This window comes from Anarrhichthys ocellatus, unplaced genomic scaffold (genome assembly GCF_004355925.1).
Source record: "Anarrhichthys ocellatus isolate YVR2014 unplaced genomic scaffold, GSC_Weel_1.0 scaffold13, whole genome shotgun sequence".
Lineage (NCBI taxonomy): Eukaryota > Metazoa > Chordata > Actinopteri > Perciformes > Anarhichadidae > Anarrhichthys > Anarrhichthys ocellatus.
Window position 1 is genome coordinate 7772882 of NW_022280043.1, and position 23250 is coordinate 7796131.

A 23250-nucleotide genomic window follows, 5' to 3' on the forward strand; every position below is an offset into this window, starting at 1 on the left:
TCCCGATTCACAAATATGAAGTTGATGAGCTTAAAACAAAATAAAAAGTTTAACCAGGAGATTCTTATTAAAGCGATGTGATGCAACCTTGAGGAGGACTTGCTAGACTGTTGAACTACAAAACCACACACCCCACTGGTGGTTGTTTCTTTTTCCTTCCATCGATTGCAGACACCAGCTCACAGAGAGCATATTCACTAGATAACAGTCAAAAGTTTCTTATTCGCAGTTATAGAATTCAAATTTGTTCGAGCTGATGTCATTTTTTGATAATAAAAAAGAGTAGGAAGAGAACAAAAGCGTAAAAAAGCAGTGGTTAGCCAAATAGGAACTAGATATAAAAACAAAACGTTTTCATAGCACCCTTAAAAATAGCACCTGAACTGTGATGTCATGTCTGACGGATTAATGGACTTTTTATCTGATAACAAATGTCACAAAACTTTTCTCCTATCTGTGTGAATGGTGTGCTTGCAGTTGTGAGAAGGTATAAGATGATAATCACAATGAATTGCCATTTAAATTATTTGTCGCAAAATAACTCCGCTATCTGAGATGAAGGAAGCAAAATAAAAACAAAATGTAAAAAATATTGTGCTCAGCTACAATCAACAATGGACATTAAGTGCTAATTATTCTTGTCATTGATTAAACTATAAGGGAATAACTGCGACTAAACCAGTATTAGCAACAAACAAACATATTCAAAAAACCAACTTAAATCCTCAATTTGAAACTCAAGGTCTAAAGTCATCTTACGGAGCAAGAAATAGCTAAAATATAGTCTTTCATACATTCAAATTTGGTTTCCTGTTCTCAGTTTTTCATATATTGAAAAGTCTGCTGGTCTCATGCTGCCTGCATATCATACAAGGCTATCTGTGCAACCGTCCTGCATTAATGAAGACAGACTGTTGGTGGTGACGATGCACACAGCTCACATTAACAGGACGACACCACTCACAGAGTGGCTGGCTTTCTGACAAGTGCTTTATTATCACAGGTTGCCCTTCTCAAGGTCCAAACCACAAACAATGCAACTCATTTGCTTACAAATGCACTTCAGTCATCTACCGCACTGTATGAACGGCATTGCATAATATATTCCAAAGCAATGTGGGTTGTACATCTCTTTTGATCAAGCCTTGCCTTGAGACAAACCAGACACAAACCAGGCCAAACAAATCAAAGCCGAGCATAAACGTTTCAGAGCTTGTCATAGCTCCTGTTGGTTCTTAGAGGAAAATGCTTTATGCGAATCTTACAGGCAGACACAAAATGATATCCAGTGGATGAACTGTCAGGAAGGAGGTAGGATCAAGTGACTCCTTACTGGGATGCAAAAATAGACCAAGCAGAACCAGAGTCTTTGGTGTTGTAGCTTTAATGTGGGTCTGTCATTATGCATCCTGTGTGTACCTGGGCTCAGAGATGACAATGTTTAGAGATCAGACATGGCCCTACTGCAGCGTGAGCTCCAGAACGCACTACAAAAACAGCCATGTTAATCATTCATCGAGCTGCTAGGATATTAGCAGCTCGATGGAAAGCGCGTCAGGACACGGGTGAAATCCATTGTCTCCGTTTCTCACTTTCATACACCGTGTACCAGGTGCAGAAAGGCAAGGGGGATAGAGAACATTGCTTTGGACATTTGAAACCTAGAGGACAGAGGAGGATTTTTCTCTCTGCACTTTCTTGTAAGACGAGAAAGGGAAAATTACCCAGCAGTAAATAGATGAGTTTGATAAGGCCTCCTAAATATAAGTCTTATCTCTCTCTCAATTTGAAACAGCCATGGAAGAAATAGTCCACATTGTCACGCAGGATTTTAATTAAAAACAGACACAAAAGTCTGTGTGTTTGTGTGTGTGTGCGCATGTGTTCCCCGGAGAGAGTAGTTTTAAAAACATTTATTCACGCTTAATGTTTATCACCTTCAAATAACCTTCATCTGGCGATGTTTTTTTTTTTGGTCTGGTTCAACTTGCCTGCTCCAATCTCCTTCACCCAGTGTGACAAACACGGTGAGAGAGAGAGAAAGGGAGAGGGAGAGACGGGGAGAGGGAGGTGACATGACCCCATGTCTATTAATCAGCAACTCAGCTAGGCTCACATCACTAGAGCAGATACAGATAAGACCGCGCCTGTTGTCACACAGGTGGAAGTAATGGCTGGGAAGCACCTTCGTCCGATAGCAGCTTGTCCGAATGCTGAGATGTGAACTGACAAAGACACGTACAAGGCCTGGAAACAGAGAGCCGCTGTCAGGCCTTTGACTGATAACAGCTTGAGTGAGAGGAGTGCAAGTGAAGAGGAACAAGTCGAAACAGACAGATAACACACTGGCCTAAATGTGATTATGGCTCATCATCAGTTAGGCAGCGTTCCTCTGAACATCGATTTGTGCCATCTTCTGTTTATCTGAGGTATGGTAGAAAACAAAAAAATAGTGTTTGGTAATTATAAAGATTTGGGCTATACAAATAAACTGAATCAAACAATGAATGGTTCAACAAAACTTATGAGTGCCGTAGACCTCACTTTCTACTTTTTACTGAAAATGTGTGATAGAGATGATCTATTAGGGCTGTTAGACAAGGCCCTGAAGCTGCAGTCAGACCAGGTGAAGGAGGACACAGGTACTGTGGTACATTGGCAAAATGTCCACATCAAACTACACATTACACAATTGTGTTTAAATCAAGACACTTTTGAATTTTTTAGTAATGGTACAATATAGTTTTTAATATTCGAAAACATTGCAGTTTTGCACAATAAATATCTATAGGCCTACTATGTGAAATATGTCCTAGTAATACAGTTAAGAGTACTGTAATAGCAGTTGCCATACCAGTGACTTACCCCTACATACTGTGGTATAATAATTTATGCCATACCACCTGGCCCTATGACCATGCCAATTTTGGTACAGTCAATCTTCATGAGTCCCAAGTCAAGTCAGGTCCATGTCATTACTGCCAGCTGTCAGCTCTCCAATCTAAATGCATAGAACCAGGTTTACTGTTCAACTGTGTTGAGTTTCACAGTAAATTAGGTTTACGAAATCCTATTGTTTATGAAGTGGCAGCAAAATGTTTTTGCAATTGTGCTGAAGCAGAATTAGTAAATTACAGAAGCAACACAACAACAGCATAGGAGCCAATCCTCTAGAGGCCTGTTTGCAGTGAATCAAAGCAAACCCGTCAGAACAACAACCTTGAGTGAAATATGCCACAAACCCAGTTCCCCCTATAAAACAAAAGATACTCAAACACAAGCAGCCATATTCCATAAAGCATACACCAGCCAACAAGCAAAACAAAGAAAATACAATCAGCCACTAAAAGAGAGCAATCCACAATTAAAATAATTGCAAACATTCTAAAAGATGGCAGATAACAGAAAATAGCAACCAACAGAGCAAAGCAATGAAAAAGCAGCAGTGCCAACAGCCTCATAGAGTCAAGCACACAAACACAGACTGAACAGAGTCATATCAGAGCATTTTCTCAATATATGCATGTTGGCACAAAAAGCTAATTCTTACTTTGTTGAAGCAACGAAGTGATCCCTGGTGTCACTAAGGGGAAAGATGATGTATTCCAACACAGGAAAAGTCCTCTTCTGGCTTTTAGGGGACATTTATGGCCCACAGACAGACAGACATTTCCAATATTGAGCTTAGCAGGAATGAAGTCCATATTACAGGAAATAGTGTGAATGGGGTGTGTGCATGATAATTTGCTTGTTTACATGATCCATAAAGCCAGTTTACACTATTAGCCGTTACTAAAGACCCATATTTGCATTTAGCTAGGCAACAACAGTAACAACGAAGACGAAAATATGCCATAAAACACATTCAGTGGAAAATACTCAAAGTAGGGTTGGACAATATGGCCGAAATTAATATGACAACAGTAATATTTCCCCAAAACATATAGGCAAAATCACACACAAAAACATCAAGCTCATGATCAATGCAATGAATCCCTGTTATGCAACTGTTTAATCAAAACTGAATCACTACAGCTAAAAAACTCACAAATAGCAACAACTAAAAGGGGAAACAAGCTACAACATCCTAGCGAACCAAAAACAAACATTATAAATTGTAATGCTATAATTTAACAGCATGGAAGCATTATAATACACTGTCAAACAATAACCAAAAGAAAACTAGGCTCAGCAACTGTAGGACAGTCAACCACAACTCTTGCTAACGCATATATGCCATCAGCATTTTGCATCAGCAATTAGCACGTTAGCTCAACAAATGCAAAGTTTGTGCAGCAGAGCAAAACATACATCAGCAGCCAAGCACAAAAACACAGCTAGAAGACAGCAAAGACAACAAGTCACACAAATGCTTATTCCTACCTTGAGGCCAAGTCCTGGCTATGTGGAGTTAAAACAGCAGGAACAGCAAACTCCAATTTACAGTTTGAGGCAAAAAATAAATAAAAATAAAATCTTCGATCCACAATTAAAAGCCAGTTTCAAATTGCATCACCGGTGTTGCGTTGGATACTGTTTCCCTGTTGATATGTGTTCCTCCCTTCCTGCACCTGAACTGATCCTTAGCGCCCCCTCGGTGGTTTGGGATATCATTTTAACAAGAGTGAAACACTATTCAAAGGGGCAATAGACTTCAACACACAGACCAAAATCCATGACCTATCAGATTACAGTATGTGGCACATCTGTCAACAATGGAAAAAAAATATTTGTTGATAGCATATTGACATATGTATGTGCTTTAAAAAAATGTAAGGCTCCACATACAACACGAAACCTATGTGTGTCACCATTTGTAGAAATAACTACCAAATACAATGGAGTTCCCATGTTTGGTAAAAGCAATCAAAATAGAGTTTTTGGCCATGCAAAAACTTTCACAGTGGCTACAGCTGAAATTATTCCTGATCAGGTCGCAAAACACAACTGGTCTCAATGGACTCAGGGTTTAGAAACTCTGCTCTATTGGTGATACAAGCACATCAGGCAAAGTCAAATTCCAGAGTCGCTCAGTGTGCACATACACGCGTGATAAACCCACACAGGTGATTTTAATTGTGCATGATTAGACCTCCTCTCAGGACAGTGTTTGGCCTGCTGTGCTTTTATTGTTATCTCCCATACTCTCCTGTTTGCTTTGCTGTACCTGTTAGGTCAGGGCAAATCAACATCTTTATCATTCTCATTAGTAAATGGAGACAGGTGACCTGTGAGACTATCGACAGCATGGCATAATCTAACTGCTTCTGGGGTGGGTCAGGACAGCTGTGACTGGGCAGAATGTTATGTATTTATTATTTTTATTTTGTATTAGTTTTCTTGTTTTAGCCTATTCTTTTTTTTCCAATTTCCCCTTCTCCTCTTCCTTGCTTCCTTTGCACTCACCTGCTTTAGGCCGTCTCCAGGCCTGTAGGAAGTGGCTATCTCCAAATTAAAAATGCCGTTTGTCAGACCCAGTTGAACAGACCCCTCTTGTAGGGTTGGGGGCTGTTCTAAAGGGGATCTGACCCCCAACAGGCCAGCCACCTCCCTATAGCTGCTTCTGATCAGACGCCAGCCTGCAATAGGCAGAAGGAGTATATGAGCAATATAGTCACATCTGTTTACAAGTACCTCAGCAAATAGGCCATGTAATGGATCACAGTGCATCTGTGATAGTTTACAAGATTGTAATTGCAATTCATAGTCCAAGTATTATTGTATGCCAGAGGGCACTGGCTGAAAAGTATACCTTTTACTATCAAAAGGTGGGAAGTACCTTGTGGACAGGTAGTCATGCGTCAAAGGTTCCGTTCATGAGTTTTCTGCAAGCTGTATACTCTGCCTGGCTTGTCTGGTTAATTTTAGACGTTTTGACCTCTTTTTCTCGAAAATTGTATTCAGATAGAATGCACATATTTTTACTGAGGGAAGAATGGCATTACTCATTTTCTTTATTCCTCATGACTTTCCTTGTTGGTTCACTCTGGGATCCAACAGCATCCATTCGTTATCCCTGTAAATGTGCACATCTCTTTATGTTTGCTTGACACAGATTGTCACATCGGATAGTTCCTCTGTTTTTCTCTTCATTTCTCTCGTCATTTTCTTGCAATGACAAAAGCGCCTCTGAGGCAACTATTACCTTTTTTTCCCCTCCATTTACCATTTGTTCAACTGTGCAAGCCCCATTGTTTTAATTTCATGCAAGACTTAGTTTGGTGTTTTGGTTAAATCAAAAGTATATTCAAAAGTGAAAGCCGATCAGTTTTTCAGAGCAGGAGGTGAAGGCAGTATTTATGTTAAGATCACATCTTTTATCAATCAAGGGTTGCTTTGTGTGTGTGTGTGTGTGTGTGTGTGTGTGTGTGTGTGTGTGTGTGTTTTCTGTAAGTACCTAAATGGGGCCAGGATGCAGAGCCTAAGAAAGTCAGACTTTTTGATATTTTCTGATGTTTCATCTGTGGACGGTAGACAAAATTCACATTTACATGCTTGCTGAAACCGCCCACTCCATATATCAAGCCACCGGGTGATCAAAAGTGGAGTTAATAGGGATGCAGCACAAGAGGGAGTTTAATTACTCACCTAAAATACTTTCAAATGATGTTTGGGTTGATGCTGTTGCTTGAAGCGAGTGTCTGGCAGTGGGGAGAGGCTGGGTGTAGAGAATTTCTGAGTCAAAGCAGCTGCCTTATTTGTGTTGTGGGATTTCAGAAAGCAACTGGAGCAGAGATCAATAAGGTGTAATAGGCCTGGGACTGAAATGATGCCAAAGTGTCTCCATGTCAATGAATCTGCTTATCTCTGTCTGCCAAACTCCAGTCTACCTCACCCATGCTAACTCACCTGTAGATTACCGATAGTGAACTGGAGAGCTTGTAGGAGCACTAAATAAGGCTTGAGTTTAACTCTCTGCCCTTGACTTATCTGTAGAGCCAGAGCACCTGCTTATGCTTTTTTCCTACATAAGCAGGTGCAGATGTATGGCTCCTCCGCTGCGAGGTTATGGTCAAGAGTTTAGGGAATTACATTTTACCTTTATTTCATTGCCTACAGTCGAGGAAGTACGGTATTATGAGGGAAAGTGCCAGGGGTGGATGTATCTGGATTAATCCTGGCCTAAGGGTCATAAACCTGCATTAGAATTTTTGAGCCAGCAACTGTTCTGTTGTCTGTCCTTTAGGTAAATCTTGAGTGTATGTGTACTTTGGAAGTCACATCATGGACTCCAGGTATCGTAAACGCTAGACTGTATCGCAAATATTAGGTCTTGTGTATATATATATATCATAACAACATGCATTATATTCTATCCATCCAATTTTTTTTATGTATTCCCACTTCCCCTCCTCTTTTCTTGACCGCCTGCATCACATGTGTATACTGCAATTGCTTTGAGGTTGTACCATTGTAAAAAAAAAAAAAACTCTCCTGGCATAGTCCGATAAGGCATGTGAACATGCATGCTGCTATTCTCTTATCTCGCTGACATGCTCAAAACGCCCCCATGCCAGTGCTGAGCGTCACGTGCAGCCCGGCATTATTAGCGTGATCGGAATAGGTCGTTCTATTCAAGGACGTGACGATCATGACAAATGTTGCACAGAACCCGAGTCGGTGACGTCACCGCTCTAAATTAGTTTTCTCTTCTTGGAGGCAAGCTGTGTGTGTCGTTGGTCGGTCTGACTGGAAACGTGAAGCCAATAGTAAATTGGAGACTGAGTGACAGGTTAACGGCCGTCAACCTCATGGTAGGAGCAGGTGCTGATCTCCTGGCCTTGTCTCATTTGACAACTTATGGTGCAGATGGAGAGTGTTGGAGCTTGACTGGAACTGATTGGCCAAATATGCGCTAGAAAGCCTCAGAATATATTTATTTATTCACCCTTAGCACAGAGATCTTGGAATGTCGCCGTATTGTGTCTCTGGTATTGCCTTATTCATAAGCCTGCAAGCCAAAATGTACACCCTTCAACAGAGGTGGTGTGAAAGGCCACCAATCAATTAATTGTTTGTTTGTGTTCCTGCTTAGCGATAGCAGAAGATACCTTTATTTTTCTGTCTATTCATACACATTCCCCAGGAACTAATTTATCAAGAACTGATGTTTTCTGTGATGTTCAGTTGCATACCATAGATACAATTTTGAATTACAGTCTGACCTGGTAATTAACACACTGCCCATGTCTTCTATTGAGTGTATTTTTATGAAGTTACCTTGAGACATAACTAGACAGAATCTACAGACAGGGCTGTTTTCTATTGAGGAGCTGCCCGCTGTAAGTGGTCTTAAACTACCTACACTTGTCCTTGGCCAGGCTCTTGACAAATAAATGGTGACTTGGATATTAAAATAGAAGGGCAAGCTGCCAGGTGTGTTATATTCAGGAGCCTTGTTGTGGATCTCAGCCTTTTATTGTCATGCATTGCTCTCTAGCAGGTCTTTAGTGACGACTTTAGGTATTTTTTTTCCCAGCCTTAATTAATGTGTGAGCCACCGCACAAGTACAAGTATTAACTTTGATAAGCACCATGGGCTTAAAGTTCTCCTTGACTATAAGTGTTTTAACCATAGTCACGTTTTCATGTTTTCATGGAGTCCAACACAAATACTCTTGTGTGACTATAGTTTACCAGTTACGGATAAAATGGTTAAGAGGATGGTATAGTTTGAATGACATCATCAATAGTCTATTCATACGCAGGATCAATATTCAGATAATACAAAAGCTTTCATATGTTGCACTGAGAGATTCGGGGGTTTATCGTCTATGCAAGGGGTTTTTAGAAGCTAGAAGGGATAAGAGGATTTAAAAAGGGATTTAGGTAACAAAAGATGAGAAAAGAATAATAGAATACAATGTTTAACAATTCTTTTCTATACGGCAAATAAAAGCTGTGAGACAGCAGTAATATGATTCAAAACAGCTTTCCCTTCAACATGTATGTGTGCATGACGTCAGTGATGTCGGTAGTAGATTAACAAATCAGGGATGATCGCAAAAACTTCTGGATAAATTAATATAGTTTATATAGATTTAAAAATAACTTTAAGAGCAGCAGCCATGAATTATTTGTTGTTGTAGTACCATTGTTTGGCATTATGTTGCCAAGACAATGTAGGAATCTAATCCAAACATCGCCAATTGACTATCTGGATCGTAGCTGAGGCCAAATGAGGCTCACATGAAAAACAATGGCGTTGAAGCATCTTAATGTAAGATTTTCCTTGAAATGTAAATTTCCTTAGAAAAAGCAGAGGCCTTGAATCAATTGTTCTTTTAATGAGAGTTATTTAAATGGTCGTGTGTTGATCCTTAGCTCATGTAATTTATCCTAATCATAAGGAATTCCTTAAAATTAGACAAGTTAATGTTCAAACATTGAACTTTTGCACCTTTTGTTGTAAGACTGTCATGAGAACACGTAAATGCCTTTAGTCACTGCAAACTTGAAATCATTACCATCCATGGCTGATTTCATGTCAAATGTTAATGTCTTGGAGCAACATTGCATTGAGCCCCTTCCTCCCACATTGCCCTCAGCATTGACCAGCGTCATACAAACATGCACAAACAAGCAACTTTAAGGTTATTTAAAGGACAGTGATCAATAATGCTCCTGTAACTCCTACTTAATCTCCATAATGAGCTTTATTGCAGCAATTAATCATGTCTTTGCAGCCTGTGCCCAGCCTCCCAGAAGAATGCTGGCAGGATAAAGGCGAGGTGCGGCTGGTGCTGCCCACAGCTGATTTCACAAGGATCTCATGGTGAGGAGATGCTGCTTTAAGAATTAGACTGACCTCTTCAGTTGATAGCTGTTTGATTTCACATATTGACACCAAGCAATCCATCAAGCTTGCATTGCAAAATATACCATTATATACAAGACATGTCTCATTCTTTGCATAATCTGTTTTACAATTAATGTTATCTTCTCATCTCTGTCTTTTCAGCACATGCAATAGATTATTGTTGCACTCGCTGTTTAACATTGTTGAATATCTTAAAATGGAACAACACCCAGTCATATATATATAAAGTATATATAGTAACTCATCAGTAAAACAAAACATAATGTGTTTTTTTCAGTAAGCAATACAACAAAAGATAAACACTTTCCGTCACAATACACTCCATGGATTTAGTGTTTCCCCACAGAGACTCATTTTCCTAACACCACAGGAATTGTACTGAAGATGAAAGGTATCTATATTTGATTTTCCCAAACCTTTGTACTGTATATTAATTATTAATTGAGCAAAAAAACGTATTTTTAATTTAACTCCTTAATCATCTGCACAGTGTTTTGTTCCCTTTTCATTTCATAAATGTTTGATTTCCATAAAAATGCCACTTTTATCTTTTATCTTAAACTTTCTTGCTGCTGCTGCATTAATAACTTATCACTTCCAGACACATGTCTTTAAGGGTCAGACAATGCCATCGAATGCATTGTGTTTTCATGTGTATCGAAATGTCCCCGGGTTCTAAGAGAAGATTATCCCATGTCAGTTAAGATTATGTGCTTTTGTGGAGTCTGAAAATCTCCGTGTTTGATTTGGGTAAGTCGCCATTAGACTGCCCCGATCTGTGAAATGGATGACACCTCTTCGCAGCTTGATCAAGCATTCCTCTTTGGGGGTTTTTCACAAATGGGTACTCGATCCTCGATATGAGGAGGGAAAACGAGTAAGGCAGGTTGGAGAGGTATCAGGCGGTGGATGAGGTGGACAGCACGAGGCCTCTTATGATGAATGATTCAGCTCCATTTAGAAAACTATTGATTCTGTCCTGGGCCTAATAGAAGGTGATGATGGCTCAGAGGTGAATCCATTACCGGGTAAGAAGCAGCGTCAGGTAAGCAGAGGGCTAATGTGTGTCCTTTCCTATTTGTCATCGGCGTATACGCAACTGGATGAGCATGCTAGTGGGACACAACAGTGTGCTCCTGTCCTCCACCCGTAGGTGGAGATATGAGCACTGTCTGTTATTGTCAACAGCAACTCCACAAAAAGGCCAAAAGGCACTTTGCTACTCTACGTCCTCCTGCCTGAGGAATCTCCACGTCAAACCCAGACAGACGGAGAGCAAAAGGAAACAAAGCAGCTGTTTTTTACTCAGTCAAGATCCTCTCTGACCCCATCTGAAGCAGTGCTTTTCCAGCTTGGAGCAAGGCAGAGGACCCCGAACAATCAATAAGTCCTCAGGGGCAGCAGTGTGTTTGGGAACAAACAAGCACCTCTCATGACAGAGCACAATGCCCTTTTATATACAGTAGCCTTAGTGTAGCCTTTGTAAGGGCGTGTTAAATGGAAATGAAGTGGTAATGGGCCTAAAAAAACATTTTTTTATTGTTATTTTGACAATATGAATATCTTTCTGAAACTATTTGAGTCTGGCATTGAAGTATTCTTGTAAAACACACTATGTTTGACACGTCAATTTATTATGATTGGGTCGATATTCTATTATTGTTCAGTTATGTATAAAAAATGAACTCAGCCAAACGAACAATCCATCTCATGGTCAGCATCTGGTCACTGCCAACAAGGTTAAGGAGCTTTAGAAACAAACAAAGTCTCCCTTGATGTGTTGGCTTTTGCCATTTCTCTGGCATTGCCATAGGCTGAATTGCTTCACTGTTTTCATGAAGGTCTTGTGACATTTGATTAGAAAGCCTTTTGGGAGTTCCTACAAGCCTTTTCCTGAGTCGTTTGAAGTGTTTGCAGCTCAGTGGAGCTGTATCAACAGCAGCTGTGAGGCCTCCAAGGCCTTTTCTTTTAGAATCCAAAAAGGTGTGTCATTCCATCTCAAAATCTTTTCACTAACCCTCTGCTTCTTGCTTTGGAGAGAATGAAGAGCTGAAGTAACCTGGATCCCCATTCCTTCTCCTATACATTCGATTTCAAACACATGTTGTCTCAGCACCGAATGCATCTATGATAATCAGTTCCACACTGAATCTCACGCAGCCCGTGCTTTACAGTTTACATCACCAATTTGTAATGTAATTACTGTATTTTGTATAAAACATTCAAATTCATATCATTCAGTTTGCATAAATGTCTGCATTAGATTTTCTGGTGGATGCTCTTCGTCAAACAGTAGCACGTATTTGTCAAATAATACGGCTATTTATTGTATTGGTTACTGTTTATTGCCAGGTATTTATACTGGAGAAGTTGATTTTCAGTCATATTGACTTATGATTAACTGTAAGTATAGTCAATTGGCAATTAGGTTCTCGGTACCGAGAGACAATGAATATTTGGACGAAAGATTAAAGCGTCGGGAGTTCACATCACCCAAATCACTACCATCATTACAGTTATTTCTTTTCATGACTCTAATTCTGCATTCTGTGCTTTTGTACAGGCTGTTATCCTTTCTCTTAAACATGCAGCCGATTGCTCAAGGGGATAGTATTTTTAGCTCAGGAAAAATGTATGGAGCTTATTTACCGCCATCATATCATCAAACTGTCAAGAAGCATCTTTTACCGACTAAACCTTTCGCATATCTGTGTACTCATAATTGATTCTCTGTTATATAGCCAGCAAAATGCCACCAAGATAACTGAGCACTGCGCGGATGATATAAAACCCTCACTGAGGTTTGATAGACTGTCACATCTTATCACAACTTTGAAACACTGAGAGGAGAGAGAGAGAGGGGGGGGGTGCACTCGACTCCAGCACCTCAAAGGTGTTTCTGTGCTAAACATTTTCAAAGCACTCTGCCCTGAAAATATCATTTTGTATTTTTTTCAGGTTAGTGGAAACGCAAGTGTTAAGTGAGATAGAGGTAACAACTGACTTCAAGCGACAAACTTTGAGATTTAAAAAAAAAAGTACAAGTTTGTGTTTGGAACTTTCCGTACAAGCCATGTAAGGTGCAAATAGAAATGCGGGCACAGCAAATACTAGGTAAGAGTGCAAACACTGTGGTGAAGACTTTCCATTAAGTAGGACAAGGGGAGCAACATTTAAAGCCTTCAAATCAACCTTGTTCAGTGTAATTGACTCCTCGCTTAGCCTCACCTTCCTTCGTTACCATTGCTAAGCCTGTCTCGAGCTTTTCATTCTGGAATGGCACCTTTTTTGCAGTTCCCAATAATAACTGTGGCAGATTTAGCAATTGAAGTTCATTGTAATATTTGAAACAATGAGTTCTAATTTTAGACAGAGGCAGACAAAAGCAGCTTCCCAATTCTGGCTTGCCACCACTGGTTTGGCCGCAGAAATGACAACTGCTGCTGGCAGGTTTGATCATCTCTGGTTAACTAGCTAATTTACATTAACTCCATTTGTTGGTTTAAAAACTGTCTCCAGCTGACTAGTTTTAAATCATGAGCCCTGTAAATGGGTTTTAAATATACACTTGATGGCTACATACATGATGCTAAAATGCTGAGGCAAAATATCTTCACAGTTGATGGACCATGTAGAAGAAGTGAAAATAAAGGAGCAGCATTGCAGATCTGTCTGCTGTATTATAGTATAGTATTATGGGGTGAGGGTGAGGATGAGGGCGGGTAGGAGGGGATAACAAAACTCAACTGAACTAAACTGAACATCACATCACAATGATGTAAAAATGAGTTGTTATCAGATAGAGAATGAACTGATAAAGTTGAACACAGTTGGATTTGGACTCCTCAGTCAATGTCCAGAAAACAGTCGAGGGACAATGGCTGACAGCTAGAAGGTTACAAGGTTTTTACTTGTCATTATACGTCAGAGTTGCACAACGAGATTTAGATTGTAGTCCCAATTTCCTACATAGGAAAGAAAACAAAAAACAACAAGAACACTATTAAACATGCCAGTTCCTGAGTTTGCAGTCAGGATGCTTTCTATTGCTCCTCTGGAAAAGTTGACAAGAACTTGACACGGGAATTTTGCCTTCTTAAGTTTCCTTAAGAAATACAACGTAACAGCCGCTTATGAGCTTTCTTCACCAGAATGGAGATGTGTGATGACCATGTCAGGTTGTTTGGGTTGCTGATTCCCAGGAACGTAAAGCTGCTAACTTGCTCCACCTCAGCTCCATTGATGTAGACAGGGGTGCTTGTCTTCACCTCCTTTTTTCTAAAATCAACAATCAGCTCCTTGGTTTTACTGACGTTGAGCAGTAGGTTGTTCTCTGAGCACCACTCTGTAAGGTTGTTGATTTTGACTCTTTATTTTTGATAGAGCCTGGTAGCCTAACTGCCGTGCCTACACAGTTGCTAAGGTTTGGCAAACAGTCAATTGTGGCCTTCATAGATGTGGAGGATAATGTAGCAGCAGGTTCAGGTTCACAGTGCAGACTTGGTCTCTAACATGGAAAAACAAGAAGGTGTTATACTCAACCCAATGATCTCTCACTGTCAGCGGTTCACCAAATGCTGCCAGTTTCAATCATTCAATCAATCTTTTAACTTCTTAAAATGGATAATATAGTAAAGGAGTTAGACTTAAACTTATCATAACATAACTATAATGTAGCTTGTTATAGCACCTTTCATGCAAGCATTCACCCCCAAATCCTCCACAAAACAGGATTAAAAACTCTTCACCTTTCATGATTCATTACTTTCATGATAGCCAATCATGTTAATCTGTCCTTGAAGCTACTTTTGCTTTTTTGTGTTTTCGTCAAAACAAATCTTTTCATTTACAAATGCCGACAACATACCATCCAGGCAGCTTGGCTGTGAGCTCCGAAATGCAACTGTTTATCTAAAAGGCTCTCACGATTTAGGAGCACCGCAGATGATTTGTAAAAACAAAAGACTAAAATAGAATCACTCTCAACAGCATGGGCAGAGACTTTTGATGTTTCTTTTGAAAACCTGCAACATTAAAGGCATGCGTTGACAGTGCAAGACTGTGAAGCCCTGCTGTGCTGAGACTGAGAAAACACCCTCCAACAAAGAAAAACATCTTCCCTCGGCATCACCAGCCACGCTCCTCAGGCCAGTACTCCACCCCAAGCTCATCCCCTCCCCCACCCGTGTGCCGGCTTTGAACGTCAGCCACATAACTGAGTCCCCAAGTCACATGAAATCACAAACGTCAACCGTCACATCACATATTTATCTGGAAAATGACTCTGACAGAGTTCTGCTGGGTCTTCCAACATCAAACATGCTTTTTGTCGAAGTGCTATCTTAAAAGCCATCAAATTCTGACTTTTAACGTCAGATTGTCAGTGATTTCACATCAGATCTTTGACACATCAAAAGTGACTTACTGTAAAACGATATAATTTTTCTTCATTAAATCGTCACGCTTTCAAAGTAGCATATGCTTTAAATCTGGTCATATTCATAACAACTATTACAAAGCCAGTTTTATGAGCTGACAGTCAACGTAGACATGGACACAAATGAGCTTTAAACATTCAAAAACTAGTTGTAACTTTGTTGTAATTTTAGCTTAAGCTAGTTTTTCATATTACCCTAGATATGAAATGTATTGCAGAGACAAATACAGGTTGCTCTGGAGCTCACACAGTTGCATCTCCCCTGAAACAGCACCAAGGCTACCTTTCACTCTGCTGGAAACATGTACCTTGTTGCTCTGCAGGGCATAAGAAATGGCAAAATTACAGTGTTACATAACATAAACCTAAAGTTCTCAAAGTAAACAACACCTCACTAGTTTTGTGAAAATATACCTTAGAGAAACCTGTGACCTTTACCCCAATCTTCACCCATCCAAACACAGACCTCTATTCAAAAAGCTTGAGTTATTCCACCTTATATTGTTTTCCTCCTATGTGACTCACTCACAGTTATGAGTCACCATGTGACCTGTCAGAGAGGTTTAGGGGCAACTGAGTATACCACTGTCAGCCACTCTGCCTTCAGGGGGATGAGGGTCTCGTTGCATGTCAGAGAAATGCTGCTAGTCCACGAAGGTTGTTGATGTTACACATATTTTCACACGCACACATGAACAAATGTCACACTCTCAAAACACATTCTGAACATGTTGGAGCTATATATTCCGGGAGAACAGGGCATAATGTAAAATGTGTGTTATACAGATTAGTGAGATTTAATGCTAATCAAAACACGATAAGAACAAAATGCAATTACAGATATTCATTTGCTGCAAAGATGACCTTTTAAAACGGCTTTATTTATTATTTAAACCATCAAATACAAGAGAAACTAGAGAATATTTCTAAATATGAATTCATTATTATTATTAATTATTATAAATATCACTCATTCATTTATTTTATTCTCAATTGCATCTTGAAGTCTTTCTTAACAAATGGAATTTGCTTTATTGTCCTGGAGAAGATGTGAACTTCTCTGCCGAGGAAAACCATGAGATGCAGTTTAAAGCTCTGCAAAAAACAAAAAGGTTGTAAGTGCATGTTGAGATTTTGTCAAGTTAAAAATATGCGTCAGTGTGACAAGATGGTGTTAAACTTATTCACAATTACTTCTCAAACTAGAATCCACTGGCTTGGAATGTAGCGCAGACAGACACATTATTATTCTTGATGCCTCCCATAAGGGTAGTAAACTGTCTTAAGTTGTTTATCGGCCACTTGGAAGGCGTTAAAACAATATGACTTTAAAAGGCAGTGGCAGAAAGACGATTGTTATGGAAATACTGAGTTGTCAGACCCTTATCCTCAAGGTCCGGGTATGTGTAGAACTGAAGCCAGGATGTTAGATATATTGAGATGATCATAAGTTCAAATCCCTCAAAACATCCTCTAATTCTCTCATTACATTTTGACCAAACACCTTTTTATTTCATTTTTAAGTATAAAGACGTAATTAAAGTTAACAGTATACCTTCTAAACATCAGAACATCTAGACAATAAGTTATTTTAAAGCACTGCTGTGTCTAAGAACAACTTAACTGAGGCTATGGAATCTTAGTCTTGTTTTATATCATTCGGTTGGCCTAAAAGTTGTCAAATTCAGACATATTATGGTATATAATAACTGAAATATGATTAAAATATACAAAACATGTGCCAGTTTATAATTACAGAATGTAAACACCCCGAATGTACTCAAACCTCCCTCCTTTTCCCAGAGAAAGTACTGAGGACATGACCTCAGTGTTCTCAGCTGTGGTCATCTGGACAGACTGAGTGAAAGGTTTGATTGAGATGGTGAGTACCCTCGCTGTCTGAGTCAAGGGTCAAAACATCCTGTTTTGAAGGTTTCCTTCATAATAGTTAGAAAACACAGCGAGGGTTCCTGTACAATAATCAGCAGGAACACTAGCTGTCTGAACAACCCCTGCACACACACACACACACAATTGAAAACACAAAGTCTAGCCAAAGTCGCTCTCAGAGCAAAATACCACCCTCCCCCCTAAAAGCTCCCAGGAAGCTAATTGTCAGCGGTACATTTTTGTACGTAAGAGAGCACTTCCCCGAGTAGTGCCTATTACTCCCTGCATGAATTGACGGGGCTAATGAGGAAATTAGGGTTTTATTAATTCACCCAGAGGACAAGATGAGGGACACACAGGGGAGGGGAGGAGAGGATAGGACTCCATCTTTGATTTAAAGGTTAATTTGGAGAGGAGTGTAGCGGGAGCACAGAGAGTGGTCCTGACAATATTTTGATGCTGGATGTGGGCCAGCTGTCCCGCCATGGGTGCAGCTCCGGCAAAAGACAGAGTGGAGACAGACGAGGGGGAGATAAAGTGGCGGCCAAGTTTGGGTCAGGCCTGGAAATCACGCAGAGGCAATTAGGAGCGTCAGCTTCATCAGTAATGCCAGTGGCTACGTCCGGCCATGCAGCATCGGTGAGAGCTCCCTGTGCTGCACACGCTGGGTAAAGGGGCATTAACAACTCAACACTTGACTTTGACAAGGTCAGGCTTGAGGAGCAGCAGGCGGACTGGCATGGTGCTGATGACCTTATGCTGTCATGCTGGTGACCTTGCCATGCTCAGCACTGGCCTCCTAACAGATAATGATGAGGATCACTTCCTAAATTCTCCATATTTCTGCACATCGGTACTCTGCTGCATCACTGCTCTTCAGTGTTTGAAATTTAAGGGGTTGTATGTGTTATTTATACGACAGAGGTGAATGTAAACTCAGATGTCCTTATCTGCTGCATAGACCTTCCCACGGAGTCTCGTACATGCTGTAGCACTGGGTCCACTTGTGGTATGAATATATATAGTATGATATACAGTAACAGTGTGGGTTTAAAAATAATCTTTTTCTCAATTATTCATTCTCCAGTTTTTATTTTGTACAAATACTATACCAATTATATTTTATATAATTTCTAACACAGTAGAATTCTGATTCATTCGTATCAAATATTGGACATGTTTTGAATATAGATGTTTCATTTAATATCAAAGTCCACCTTCACATTTATTTACACATTGTGTTCCCTGCTTTGTTCACATTTAAAAATATTTCAAACTTGCAATAACTTGAATGTTCTGGCCACTAAGGGGCCCCGGTGTCTGCTTTTTTAGTGCTGTGCAGGGTTAGTGTACAGTAGAGTAGAGTTTATACTAAAAATATTTTAAAAAAACAACGTTCATGAATGCGCTGAGACTGAACTAAAATCAGCAAATTTATGAGCCGTAAAGCCAAAATAAAGCACGCACCATAAAGACAGTCATGTGAACCATTGTTCGAAAGATTTTGATTACAGCTGCATTAAAGCTACTTTTGACATCGATGCTACGCCTAAAAGAGGTGATCACAATGATGAAAACATATTTTTGAGTTCACAAAACTTCATCAAATTTATGAGTCAAATTGGTAATTCTAAACTGGCATTCCAAATTAAATCAATAGTAATTTGGTGTCCTTGAGCTTTTCTAATTCTTCACTTTGGAAACACCCCACGGAGAGAGAAAACAAGATAATGCTCATGTTCATGTTCATACACCTTGTTTGATAGCAATGAGTCATATTTATGAACTTTGCTAAATAATTCACATATCAAACTCTCAATTTGAGCTGTGTGGATTATTTTAATTGGCCCTTGTGTTTTCTATTGAAGAGCAAGAGGAACAAGCCAGGGGTGATGTTGCATGATTTATGGAGCACCTTCATCTGGATAGGGACATGAACAGGATTACATTTCTCTTTATTCTCTGCCTGAAAGGAAGCATTTGTGAATCCCTTTAGTGTATTATATTAAATAGTTTTAGTGGAGATGATGCTCAGATGTGTGATTTGGGAAACTGTATTGCTTTAGCTTAGATATAGTCAATAATTAAAGTATTTTATTTTTATTTTATATAGCTCAATGTCACAACTACCGTTTTAAACGCATGTCCAGTTAAAAATTATGAATGCTCTTAACTACTCCAGGTTGTAAGGCTGATTTAATATATTCAAAATTTTGTTTAATTTTCATTCGAAATACGATCTATGTCCAAATTGTTTGCAAAAACATGTAAACAAAAGCATATACAATTTGCTTTACAAAACATTTTCAGGTACCTGTTGCATCCATTATTAAAAGACCATTTACAAGATGGAAGAAATACTAAAAAAATAGTGGATAACATTTAGCACTGACGTTTATATGATCACATTTATGCACCATTAAATGGGTAATTTGTAAAACACAATACAAGGTTAAAAATGGAAGCTCTAGAACAAGCTGCTATAAACAGTACACCATGGCCTACGCTAGACCATGCCATTCTGCTCAGATAATAATACAACATTGAAACTGCTAATATTTACATTAGAACGGTAATCATCCCTTAAAATATTCCTATTTGAAGGGTACTGATCCAAATCCTGTCCGCCAGCTGAACCAAATAGGGGCCAAACAACCCCGGCACAAAAAAAGGCATCTCATGAATAACAGACAAGTGGATGAGCCATGGCATATGTGGTGCTCTGATCCAATTATTTTGACTTCTTAACCTCGGCCAAGACTCTAAAGCCTTCACCAGCAGAGCAAAGATTGTGGAATTACCGAGATGGTGCTTCAAGTCAAATGAGTTATTTATGTTTCAATCTTAGATTGTGTCTGTTGCGGTCTATTCAGCATCAATTTTGAGTATGTTCTGTGCATATTCAAGGGGCATAATATTCACTTGCATGGAACTCACATTTGGGAATGGATGCTGTACATGTCAAAACTAAATACACACCCAGATGGGAAACACTACTTGTGCTAGAATGTTCGAGCTTTCAATACTGACAATGGCATGCCTTTTAAAGGACCAGTGTGTAGGATTTAGTGGCATCTAGTGGTAGGGCTGCAAATTGCAACCAAATGAATACCCACCCGTCCACCCCTGTAACGGTGGCCTTCAGGTAGCATCAAAAAACGCAAAAAGCCTGCTTTAGAGACAGAATTTGATTTGTCAGTTCTGGGCCACTGTAGAAACGTGGCGGAGTTAATATTATATTCAATTTCTGCCAATATCTCACCTTATATCCTACTCACTGGAGTCTTTAGAGGAAGAAAAATCACTATTACTTTCGGGGATAATAACAATGCTCTCACGCTCTGTAATCCATTAAAACTATACTTGGACACATTGTCTCACAGTGTGGACAAGTGTCTCCGTCAGCCATGCAGCATGGATTAATGTGTGAGGTCCTTAATGGTGAATCCTCGACCAGTCAAGCTTGGTGAGTAAGCCTGTTAACGAGGCTGTTAGCCCGAGTTCCTGCAACACATCCACCTACAGAGGCGTATGTCAGCTGCATAGCTGTGCAAACACAATAATCATTATCAACTATGACAACTGGACAATAGATACTACTTTTTTTAAGGTCTTTCCTTTATTTTGTCTGTATGTATATTCTGTGAACACAACTACTTAACACCTGCTCAGTGGTGAACAGTTCACTCTGATAATAGTTGTTTATAGTATTTAAGGAATGTTTCAAACCACAGAGTCCAGCCAAAAGCAGGCCACAGTGAAAGGCACCACAGTAAAGATACTCGGTTTCAATATTGCTCGGTTACTGGTTACAGTATTCTACACTTCTCCCAGTTCATTGTCAAGTCATGGCTCCAGGCAGTTCTGCCTTTTATGAGGACAAGTGAATGTGGTCCTTATATTAGCATATCATATATCAATGTTCAATGGTTATACCAGAGATTTTACAATTTTTAACCCATTTATATTGAATTTTTAAAAGTCTGCTGTAGGCTGCTCGGCGATGGTTTGACATTTGTTCTTCTGCCGTGGTATGTTCAGTCGCTGTCGGTACTTTTTATCTTTTGGACTTGGTTGTTGACTGTGGAACTGCTGCATAACTGCTGCATTTTTTACTAAATTCACATTCATATTTTCATAATGTCCCTGTTTCCTTATAGTTTGGTTTCCTAGTTTGATTCTCTGACAACATTTACAGCTCTAATGGCACAAAATTCAATCCTTTGAAAACCTACTTTTGCAACTCCTTTGTCAAATTTCTGTATTCTTAGTCAGTCACACTTGTATCCAATCATTTCAATACAGAATGTCTAGAAAATCCTGTTATATTACCTGTAATATTTTCAAGTTCATCCCACCGTTCCACAGGTGCATACTGTATACAGATCAATATGCCATGCTTTTAGCATTAGACAATGTGAGTTCTTCCCCATATAATAGAGTCACCTCCTGTAATTCCCTTACATCTGTCTGAGTTTATACATATTAAAGGCTTGCATTTTCCCTGCATATACATCGTTCATTTTTGCAAAGTGTTTTGTGATTTTAAAGGAGGAGAGTTTGACCTTCGAGAAGCTTACAGTTTCTCCCTCTCTACAGTTATTTCCTGTTGTTCTGCAATGGTTGACTACTGCCATCTAAGGATGGTCAGTAATCGGATTCCACTGCGCTGCAGGCAGGCAGACTTCATCCTATACTCTTCTTTGCTTTATTTGTCTTGGGGTTGAAAACACTATATGCAATGTAATCACTTAACAACAGAAATGTTTGTGATTATGTAAGAGAGGTATGAGGATATGAGTGAGTGCAGGGATTTCACTCCAGTAACCTGAAATAAATGAATTCACAATGTTTAAAAAGAACACCAGGAAATCTTGGCTTTCTGTATTTACCACATCATGTAACTAATTAAACCAGAATCGTTTTCTAACCGTTCTCAATTACATTTCATTATCTCCGTATCAGCATAGACTGACTTCATTCATCACTAATCGGGCTGCTTGTTTTTTGTTCAAGCATATAAAATTGTTTTAGCTTTTGTCTGTTGTATTTATTCAAATACAACTTGAAGTCACTGCAGGACTTTACACGGAATCTCGCTGTTTGCCAATGTGCAACTTAATTATGATGGTTGGTTTGGTGGAAATGAAAAGACTTTGTTGTGCTGGCATTGCCGTTACGGCTGAAACAAACAGCAGGTCTTTGTGCCAGGATGTGCACAGAAAGCCACAGCTGTCTAGTCTCCCTCTCTCAATCCGACCATTCTCCCACGGGAGTGATTGACGGGGGCTTTACCGAGACAATCTCACCCAAAAATCCACCTCTTTCCCTTTCATCCTCAAAGGGTCTTGAGCAGTTCCAAACAAGGTTGAGTGCTTTGTTTTTACGAAAGGTCTTTGCGTTCTTGGCCAGCGTTTGCTTGTGCTTTGTGGGTCTCTGCATTGAGCCCTCAGCTAGGAATGTCAGACTTTCAAAGCTCTTGTTAAGATTAGTGGTGACAGTGTTTTGCTATTTCCTTTTCCGCAGTGCTGAGGCCTTATGATTCCAAGAGTCAATGAACACGAAACTAATTCAACCAATGTTCAGGAGGAAATTGGACATTCTAAACCATGACAGGCAAATGTAACAGAAGGTTCTGTTATCAGCGTGGTCCAAAAGAAAATTGCACAAAGACTAAATTAAAATCTGGAACCCAAAAATGGTGAAATTGCATCCATAAGGACTTAAGCTCGGAAAAACATTGCCTCACTGGCATCCAAAATACTTATACGATGAAGTATTTCCATCAAAGCCAGTCAGGGAGAAACAACTCATTTGTTTTCCTGTCTGAGGTTCAAAGGCGAATCTGGCAGAATAACATATTCTTGAAAATAATGTCAAGTGCCAGATAATCCCTGATTAAAGATCGTCTCTAAGTGTCAGTGAGATATTTGCTGGTGCTGTGCTGCTGCTATAATGAGGAGAAAAGCCACTCCACCTGAGGCGCTGCTGCTATAATCTTCACAGTAAACACTTATCATGCATTCGCCATTGATTAGGATGTGCCTCTCATCAATCATCAGAGGCTCGTCTGTACAGATTAATAATTATGACATCTGCACTC